This window comes from Halyomorpha halys, unplaced genomic scaffold (genome assembly GCF_000696795.3).
Source record: "Halyomorpha halys isolate HHAL.00 unplaced genomic scaffold, Hhal_1.1 Scaffold213.1, whole genome shotgun sequence".
Lineage (NCBI taxonomy): Eukaryota > Metazoa > Arthropoda > Insecta > Hemiptera > Pentatomidae > Halyomorpha > Halyomorpha halys.
The window spans coordinates 1,567,100-1,576,525 of record NW_027116617.1 but is presented as its reverse complement, the minus strand read 5'-3'; the positions used below and the strand labels follow the sequence as shown (position 1 = coordinate 1,576,525).

Sequence of the window (9,426 nt, the reverse complement as noted above, 5' to 3'; positions counted from 1 at the left end):
CAAATAGAATAACAAGTTAAAAATCATTTAGGTAAATTAATAATACACAATACTTGTCAATAAACAGAAATATTAATAACATGCTTAGATAACTGTTTATTGTGTATTATTAATTTACCTAAATGATTTTTAACTTATTATTCTATTTGTAATATATATGTATAAGTTACAGCCTTAGTCGGCTGTTATTTCAATGTCAGGTGATTGAGTAGATCAGCTGATCGAAGATGTATATATAGAGGCATGGAACACAATAAAAGGCAGTCTTTGAGTAACAAGCGAGTTGGTCATTTCTATCTCCCTTTTCTATTTTTCAGTTTTTGAGCTCACAAACGTTTAACTGGTGCTGATACCCAGGAACTTTATATACTGGAGTAATTTTTTCTTTTAAGAATTTTTTTGTAGTTATTTTGTCATCTTCAAATTTTTTTCCTCTCTCATTTTTTTTTAAATAATGGCTACTAATAGCAATGGTATCGTAGGATGAGCAGTCTTGAACCTGGAAGTTTTAAATCACAAAATGGGGTCAAGAACGTACCTCCCACAGAAGGGAATCCTCCACCCCCAGAGTTTCCTCCACTACCAGACTCTCTTGCAGAAGCACACACAACAATGCTAGAGTGGATATAAGTACATACTGCAACCACCCAAGACTTGAGAAGGCCGTTTTTTATATGGAACAGTTATGGGGGGGGGGGGGGGGTAGAACTGACCCATTTATAAAAAGGGGTGACCGACTAAGCCGAATCGAAGCAAAGTCTATTGAAAATCTACTTGATAGTGAAGATGTGGAGGCACTAACAGTGGCGGTCGTCTATAGAATGAAGAGGAGCATCCTCAATCAGATTCAGGTGGACGAAGAGACCCCTTGGAGAGTTATTAAGGAGAGATTAAAGAAGGAATTTGGAGGAGGGAGGTGGGCCCCAGAGGACATATGAGGACATATTCATGATATATTCATGATAATGAGAGACAAATTATTTGGAAGACAAAAACCACCAGAATGACCAAAATTAAACATAGTGAATATGGGAGAAGTAAAATAACAATGATCTGGTTGCAACCAGGCGTGAAGAATGACCAGATCTGTAGAATGTTGAATGAAGCTTCAATGTCTGGAGAATAGCATCACCTGTATGTTGGCAACGAAATCGTTTGGGAAAAGATCAAACAGCTATAGCGTGATGAACAGATTGGAATGGACAGGACATTCATTCGTTGCAAACTGATGGTGGAAACCCTTCTTCCAGAAGACGAACAACGAGAAGTCACCTTAGAGTATCATCTGGGTAAGAGAAATCACCGGGGAATCCATGAGACTATGCAAGCATTAAAGAGAAGATACTTTTGGTGGAGAATGAGGAAGACTATATGAGAGGTTGTAGGAAGCTGTGAGGTTTGTCTACGCACTAAGTGCGACACACATCTACCTAAAGGAAGACAGGGGAAGACACCTACCATAGATGCACCACTCAAAGATTTACAAATCGACAAATTTACATAGAAGGGTACAAATATGTGACCATGATTGACCTCTTCAGTAAGGCGGCAATGGCGCACCAGGTGCAAGATATGTCTTTAGAAGCTCTCCGCTTGTGGTCTCAGTTTTACGGAGTTCCGGAATGCATCTCATCGGATGGTGGAAGAGATTTGACGACTCTTTGATACAAAAAAAAATAGAGTACTTGGATGTGATACGGCACCTCAACGCACCAGGACACCCCAAAAGTAGAGGAGGCGTAGAGCGGCTTCACAGAACGCTGAGCAATCACCTTCGATTGTATCAGATAGACCAAGGACTGGAACTGGATATGGCAATGCCAAAGGCAATTGTGGCATACAATCATTCAGTGCACACCGTTACGGGGTTTTCACCGTTGGAGATCCTTTTCGGGCTTTGCAGAATCTGTCAGGACTATAAGGGCACAGTGGTAACAAGATAAGCAACAATCATGTCACTAGGAAAAAGCTATGGGAAAAAGTCTAGGGAAAATTGGAGAGGGAAAAATCCAGAAGATTAGCTCTGGAGAATTTAAACCTCACAGATAGGAAGGGAATGATAAAATTGGGACAATTATATATAGAAAGTTGGGATCAAACCGGGGTAAGGTACAGCGATATGAGGGACCATTCAGGGTGATAATAATAAGAGAACATAATGTAACTATTGAGAGTATTGGAGAACCCAAAAAGCGCAAGACAGTTCATATTGAACAACTGCGCTGTTCATACTGAACAAGTCCCACTAACCGAAACACCTGTGAAAGAGTAATCCGGAGTGTCCTCATCTCAACTTATCTGTTATGTTATGTTTTCTTCTTAAGGGGTGATTTAATTTTTGTTTAGTTCATCTTTGACTATGGCAATGTACTGAATAAATTATGCTGCATTTTATTTTTAATTCTATAAAGTCATGATTTTATTTTTGTTTTGCTTTACCTTTAGTTTGTAATAGTTTATGAGGACTGTCAATGTTTTCTTTTGTTTATTTTATATACTTTATTGTAAATAGTTATTGTTGTTGTATCTTATATTATTTTATGGTATAGTATAAGACTATGAGGATTGTTTATAAACTGGTGGGGGGAAGTTACAGCCTTAGTCAACTGTTATTTCAATGTCAGATGATCGAGTAGATCAGCTGATCAAAGATATATATATATAGAATTAGTATGGAACACAATAAAAGGCAGTCTTTGAGTAACAAGCGAGTTGGTCATTTCTATGTCTCTTTTCTGTTTTCAGTTTTTGAGCTCACAAATGTTTAACTTATTGTAAAAAAGAAATACTTTTAAAATAATTCAACAACTACTCTTATATTAAATCTTACCATCAAATATGAAGTGGAAATTAAAATGTCCTTTTTAGATGTTTTTTTATTAGAAACCCAAATGGGGAAGTAGAAACAAAATGGTGTCAAAAACCATTCACTCCAGAAGAAATATTTACTATACAAGCCATTGTCACTAAAGATACAAAATTAATACTGCAGAAAAATTTAATAAACCAGACAAGACTATTGATACTCCCTATAAAAAAAAAAGCAGCAAAAAACTGAAGTAAACAGTCTCCTGTTAATAAATGGGTACTCATGCACACTTTTTTGCCAACTACTAAAACAAATATTAATACTGGGACTACAAAATCATCAAGAAACCTACAGTAAAAGATACTGCACAATTGCCTACATACTTATACTTTCTGAAAAAATAAAAAAATTCTGGCCAATAACAAAAACAAAAATGATTATGCCATTACATTCAAAAACACAGTTATTTTATTCAAACTTTACAGTAATAGTAAAGATAAATTATAGCTGCAATCTAATATAATTTATGAAATACTCAACAATTATTTTGGAATGAAAATTATTTTGGAACTTCTCAATAGTACCTAAAAAGAAGAGTGTATCAACACAATATTCCCAGTTGTACTTTCATAACATAGTCACCAGACTGCCTTGTATAACATGGCCAATACAAAACCAGACCAACACAAAATTAAAGGTTCTTTTTTGGAATGTTGGTGGTCTAACCAGTGAAAAGTAGACTGAGTTAAAACATTTTATATCTTCAAATAAAATTGATCTTTTCTGCATTGTTGAAGCAGGCCCTATTACTGATTCTCTGGAATACAAGTACCCAGACTACTAAATGTACTCAATACCAAGAGCTAGGCAGATAGCATCAGTAATAATTGTTGGTACGAGGTCTTCCTTTGCAGTCAAGTTCCGGATTAAAAAGGACATGGATGCAAATGATAAATTGAAAGGAGTGGAAATAAATCTATGTTGAAGCATCCTCCCTCACCAAAGATTTATCGTCTACAATCCTACTAATAATAACCCAAATTTATGTTGGTTAGAATACTCTTGGACTGGAAAATCTCTTTTTGTATGGAAATTTCAATGCTCACTCTAGATTTCAGGACTACACTAATACAAACTCAGTGGGAAAAAGTGTGGAGGAATTCATTGACACAAATATGATAGACTTTGTGGAAAACAAAATTTCCAAGTCCATTTTCATGGATCATAAAGGTAACAGCTTCCACCCTGACCTCTAATTGAGGTCACCCATGTATTGGTCCACTGATTTCACATACAGTTGGTTCACTGCTGGGAGCATTTGGTCACAAAATACTGCTGGCCTACCAAAATCAATTAATAGTTCAGAACCTCAACACTCTTATGGAATTTGAGAAAGGTAGATGGGAATAAATTCTTTCAACTCACCCACACACACATTACTCCTGAAATCATTAATTTGAGTGTCGATACAAACTTCAAGCAGCAATTCTCAAGTGTGCAAAGCAATCTATTCCTCGGGGATTTATTAAGAAGCACTCCCCATTCTGGAATGATAATCTTCAGAAACTAAAAGAAAATAAGGATCCAGCCAGAAAAGATGCTGAAAGGTAAAAAAAAACTGGATGATATTGTCAGACTAAAACACATTACAGCAACCCTAAAGTTCAATGTTATTCAAGCCAAAAGAAAAGCTTTCAGAGAATTGATGGCCAATCTGGACTTTCGAAGAGAAGGGATGAAAGCTCACAGATTTATTTCAAAGCTGAATAGTGGAAAAGAAGTTTAATAATAGGGATGTTTCCTGGACTTTCCATAGCAAGGAACTTCTGTAAATTTTTCCAAGGACCTCTAACTACAAACCAACAGAACAAAAAAAGGATGATAAACACTACACAACCAATCTTATTTCTGAACTCCTTTGAAAATGAACTCTTTGAAGATGATTTCACTTTTGAAGAACTTGAACTTGCTCTGGCATAAACATAGAAGAGGAAAAGGGATGGCCCAGATGACATCTTACCAGAGTTCCTTATTTACCTGGATGCAAAAGCCAAACTTACACTTTTGGACTTTCTTAATATTGTATTGAGTTCGCTATACTTTAGTGCCTGAAGGAAGGCTGAGCCGATCCCAATATCCAAGAAAGGCAAAGGTCCATCTTTCCCGTTAAGCTACCAACCTATCTCACTCCCAAGTTTTTTTTCTAAGCTTTATAAAAGAATGGTCTTAGCTCGGCTGCAGATGTATCTATATAGAGGAAATAGTATGTATTTAAAGCTAGCAGGTTTTCAGAGGAACCGAGGTACAGCTAAACAGGTGCCTTGTTTCAATGAGAACGTAAAAAGTGACTTCCAATTCAAACAACATACTCTTGCAGTGTACATTGACTTTAAAGCTGCTTTTAACTGAGTCTGTAGGAAAGTACTTCTAAATAAGCTCCTGAAAAAGAATGTTAATGGAAAAATGTACCAAGCCATACGGCCCTTCTTTGCTTAGTTGTTTCTCAGAGTAAGATACAATGGGTGATGTTCAAGTTTTAGAACTTTTAGCCAGGGAGTAGCTCAGGGAAGGCAGTCGAGGAGGTATGTGGCTTACAACAAATAAGACCTACTACTAAGACTATGTGGTGAAGCGAGGAAGCGAAACGAGTCATATCAGCAAAGAAAGGAAACAATACTGCAAAAGCAAGTCACCAGGAGATTGGGGTTTGTGCATAGAGAAAAGAAACAAGTCCAAGAGAATAGTTAAGGAAGCTAAGAGGAAATCTAGGGAGGAATTTGGGCTAGAGCTGGATAAAACAATAAAGAAAATATAAGGAAATTCTGGCACATCACAAGAACACTAAGGAACAAAAAAGCAAAGCCTGTGAGGAGTGTGAAGGATGATGCTGATGACAGAAGACAAGGACAAACTGGAAGTTTAGAGGAAATACTTCCAAGAAAAATTCAGAATGGAAGAAAGGCGGTGGAACTTTCAAGATTGCCATAGACGAGGTAGAATAATTAAACCAGAAGTCCCAGACATGGATGATTCCTATGAAAGCGGCTGGGATCCTGGAACAAAGATTAAGGAAACTGGTGGAAGAAGATCTAGAAGAGGAACAAGCAGGTTTTAGGCCCAGCAGGCAGACTCAGTATCATATCTTCTCTCTGAGAATGATTGTAGAGAAAGCATGGGATAGAGGAAAAGCAGAGTACCTAGCTGCTTTACCTCTATCCCATGCCTAAATTTACGGGTGGCTTTCGACCATGTTCCTAGACAGGAAATATGGGATGCATTGGAAGATAAGAGAATCCCATAGAATCTCATAAGTGCAATCAAGGCGGTATAACAAGACCTTAAGGGAGTAATAAGGCTAGCCGGCACTGAGTCCGAACCATTCCATTTCTTTAGGGAAGTTAACCAGGGTGATAGCTTGAGCCCTCTGCTGCTCATAATTTTCATGGATACCATTTGGAAATTCCGTAAAAGAAGGACACCTAGAGCAATAGTAGGGTACTGGAACATAACCCCAGCGTTGGCACAGACAATGATACATGCAGATGATGTGGTTCTGGTTGCAGATAATGCTGAATCTTTCCAGGCTGCTGTGAATGAGTGGCAAGAAGAACCACAACTCAGTGCAAATCAATGCTGCCAAAAATAAGGTTATGTGTGTTGGAAGAAAGAACGAAGATCTCAGAATCATTCGCAGTGGAGAGACCTTTGAGCAAAGTAACACCTACTGCCACCTGGGAACAAGGATGGAAGAATAGACCAAGAGGTCATAAATAGAGTGAAAAACAAAAAATAAAATAAAAAGCCAATGGAATATTCTACCAGATACTCATGACAGTCATTGGAAAGCAGGAGTTGAGCAGGAAAGCGAAGATTCTGCTATTCAAATCAGTTTTTTTCCCAGCACTACTATACGGATCAGAAAGCTGGACAGCCCTGGACCATCATCCCAGCAAGGTTGTTACTGCGGAAATGAGATTCCTATGGAAAATATTAGGAAAAACCAGGCGAGGTCGATTAAGGAATGAAAGGGTACGAGATGAACTAGGAGTTAGATCCATCCAAGAGGTGATTGAAGAAAGACAGCTGAAATGGTTCGGGCATGTTAACAAAATGGGAGATGACCGTAAGGTCAGGTGGCTTCTAGACACAAGACTAGGAGGAAGGCAACCTCAAGGTAGGCCAAGGCTCATATATGCTGACCTGATTGAGAGAATTGGTACAGCGAGAGGAAGCACCATGCTGGCCATCTCATGGCGAGAAGATGATGAGAAGGCTTGGACAGGACAGGGACCGACCGTATGGACAAGATGGTCAGAGGCAGCTACTCAAGGCTTAGCAGCACACAGGAGATAGTGAGAGAAGAAGAAAAAGTATCTCAGGGATCTGTCCTTAGCCCCACACTCTTCAATATAATAATAGATGCCTTAGTTACTGTGCTCGAGGAAATACCCGGAATATCTGCTCTAAAGTTTGCTGATGATCTTATAATATATGTGACCAGTAGCAGCATAAGTGCTCTCGATGATGAATGAGGCAATGATGAAGCTTTTCAACTTGGCTACATCTAATGAAATGGAAGTGAATACCCAGAAAACTGGGTTTCAACTGTTCACATTGTCAAAAAAAGTGCACGAGTTGGAAGTCATCTACCCTATATGTCCCCTTGCCAAGAACCTAAACAGGCAAATACCTAGATGTTAATTTAGATTAAAAAATGAATTGGAATAGGCAAATTGGAGAGATGGTGGAAAAAGCCTTAAGCTCCTAAAACAGATTGGAGGAAAAACATGGGGAGCCACCCAGGATGTGATGGGTCTCACATAGAAGACTTATATCCGTCCAGCCTTAGAATATGGTTCTAAAGACATTTGAACTGCCGCTGATGCCCCTAAAGAGGCTAGACAGCCAGCAGAACAAAATCCTGCATCTGATCTTGGATTCACCACGCTCAACCCCTGTTCCACCTATGGAGTTGCAGATCACAATAGAACCTCTATCTAAACGACATGAGTGAACTGCAATGTGTCTTCATGAGCAAATGCAAAGTCCGGACTCAAGGTTTTGGAATGACTACAAAATTCCATCTCAAAGACTCAAGACACAAAAATCATTCATGCTAAAAGCCAAGGCTTTACTTGAAGAAAGAGGGAACCATTTATATAGGCAAATTTCCTAATCCACTATCATGCAAACAAGGCTGAGTTGCAACTCCTCCACCAGGTTGATAAGGAAACAACAACTAGCTATGAGTCGAAAGCACCAGCCCTGGAAACAATAGCTCAAAACTATCCTCCTTAGGATTGGCTTCATATTTATGTGGACAGATCAGCTGAATCAACCGTTAGAAATGCTGAAGCAGCGGTCAAGAGATTTCTAATCCAGTATTGCAGTAGGTAAGGAAGGTACAAACTTCGATGGTGAAATAGCAGCTATTCTTATTGTCTTAAGAACACTGTCTATAAGGCAAGACAGGAAAGCTGTTCTCTGTACTGACTCTTAAGCAGCTATTATTAACATTATAATATGCTGTTATTAACATGCATGAAAGTCTATCAAATGCTGTTTTGGAATGCAAATCCCTTCTCAACTACCTAACACTCCAAGGCACTATTGTGATCCTACAATGAATTCCGAACCATTGCAGGATTTCAGGAAATGAAGAGGCAGATAGCCTTGCCAGAGAGGGGGCAAAATTGCCAAAACCAGTCCATCCAAGATCCTATGACTCAATAAAAAGAATGAAAAGGACCACAATTAAGGAAGAAATAAAAACAACTCACTTGGAAAAGGGAGAAGTGAAAATATATAAGAGTGCGATATAAAACTCAATCCCAGCTGATATCCCAAGAAGAGATGCAGTAGCCTGCTTCCGTCTGACAACTGGCCACGAATACCTGCAGAAACATCTCCACAGGATAGGCCTGGCTCAGGACCCCAAAAGTGTACTATGCAACCAAGGGAAAACGAAGGAGACTACCGTGACAAATGCCCTTCTCTGACTGAACTGAGAAAAAAAATTTTGCCGATGACCATTTGAAAAAATGGAACTTATATTGGGCAGCAAATGGTCGAATGACTAATGGCTTTGGCATAAAAAAAAAAGAAAAAAAAACTTCCTTAACGAAAACCATAACAAAATAAACCAAACTGCTCTCACCACTCATTTCAGGAAAACAGAACATAAATTAAAATTTGATACACTCAAAATCATGCACAGTGAGAAAAATTATTTAAAACAAAATTTAAAAGGAATAATCATCATAAAAAATATATGAATTGGGCTATTAACAAATATGGATTTACAAAATTTTAATTCAAACTAATCAAATCTCATAAATAGATAAGACTCAATTAACAACACTATAATTAATATATAAAAAGCAAATCAACATAACAGACAGACTATCTGCTGTTTTTAATAGAAACTCTATTGCTCTTTATCACTTGATTAGAACTAGTGATATTTTTTACCATCTTCAATAATTGTTTAATGAGAGGCTCACAGTTTTTAAATGTTCTTTCATATATATATATATATATATATATATATAGAGAGAGAGAGAGAGAGAGAGAGAGAGGTAGATAGATAGTAAATGTATGAATGTCTACATGTACTG

General features: G+C 37.9%; 1 long non-coding RNA gene across 1 annotated transcript in view; it reads right to left on the bottom strand.

The window, feature by feature from the left end:
* The window catches only part of LOC136797262 (uncharacterized), a 44,758-nt gene that overhangs the window by 19,342 nt on the left and 15,990 nt on the right, over positions 1-9,426 (bottom strand). The window lies entirely within an intron of this gene.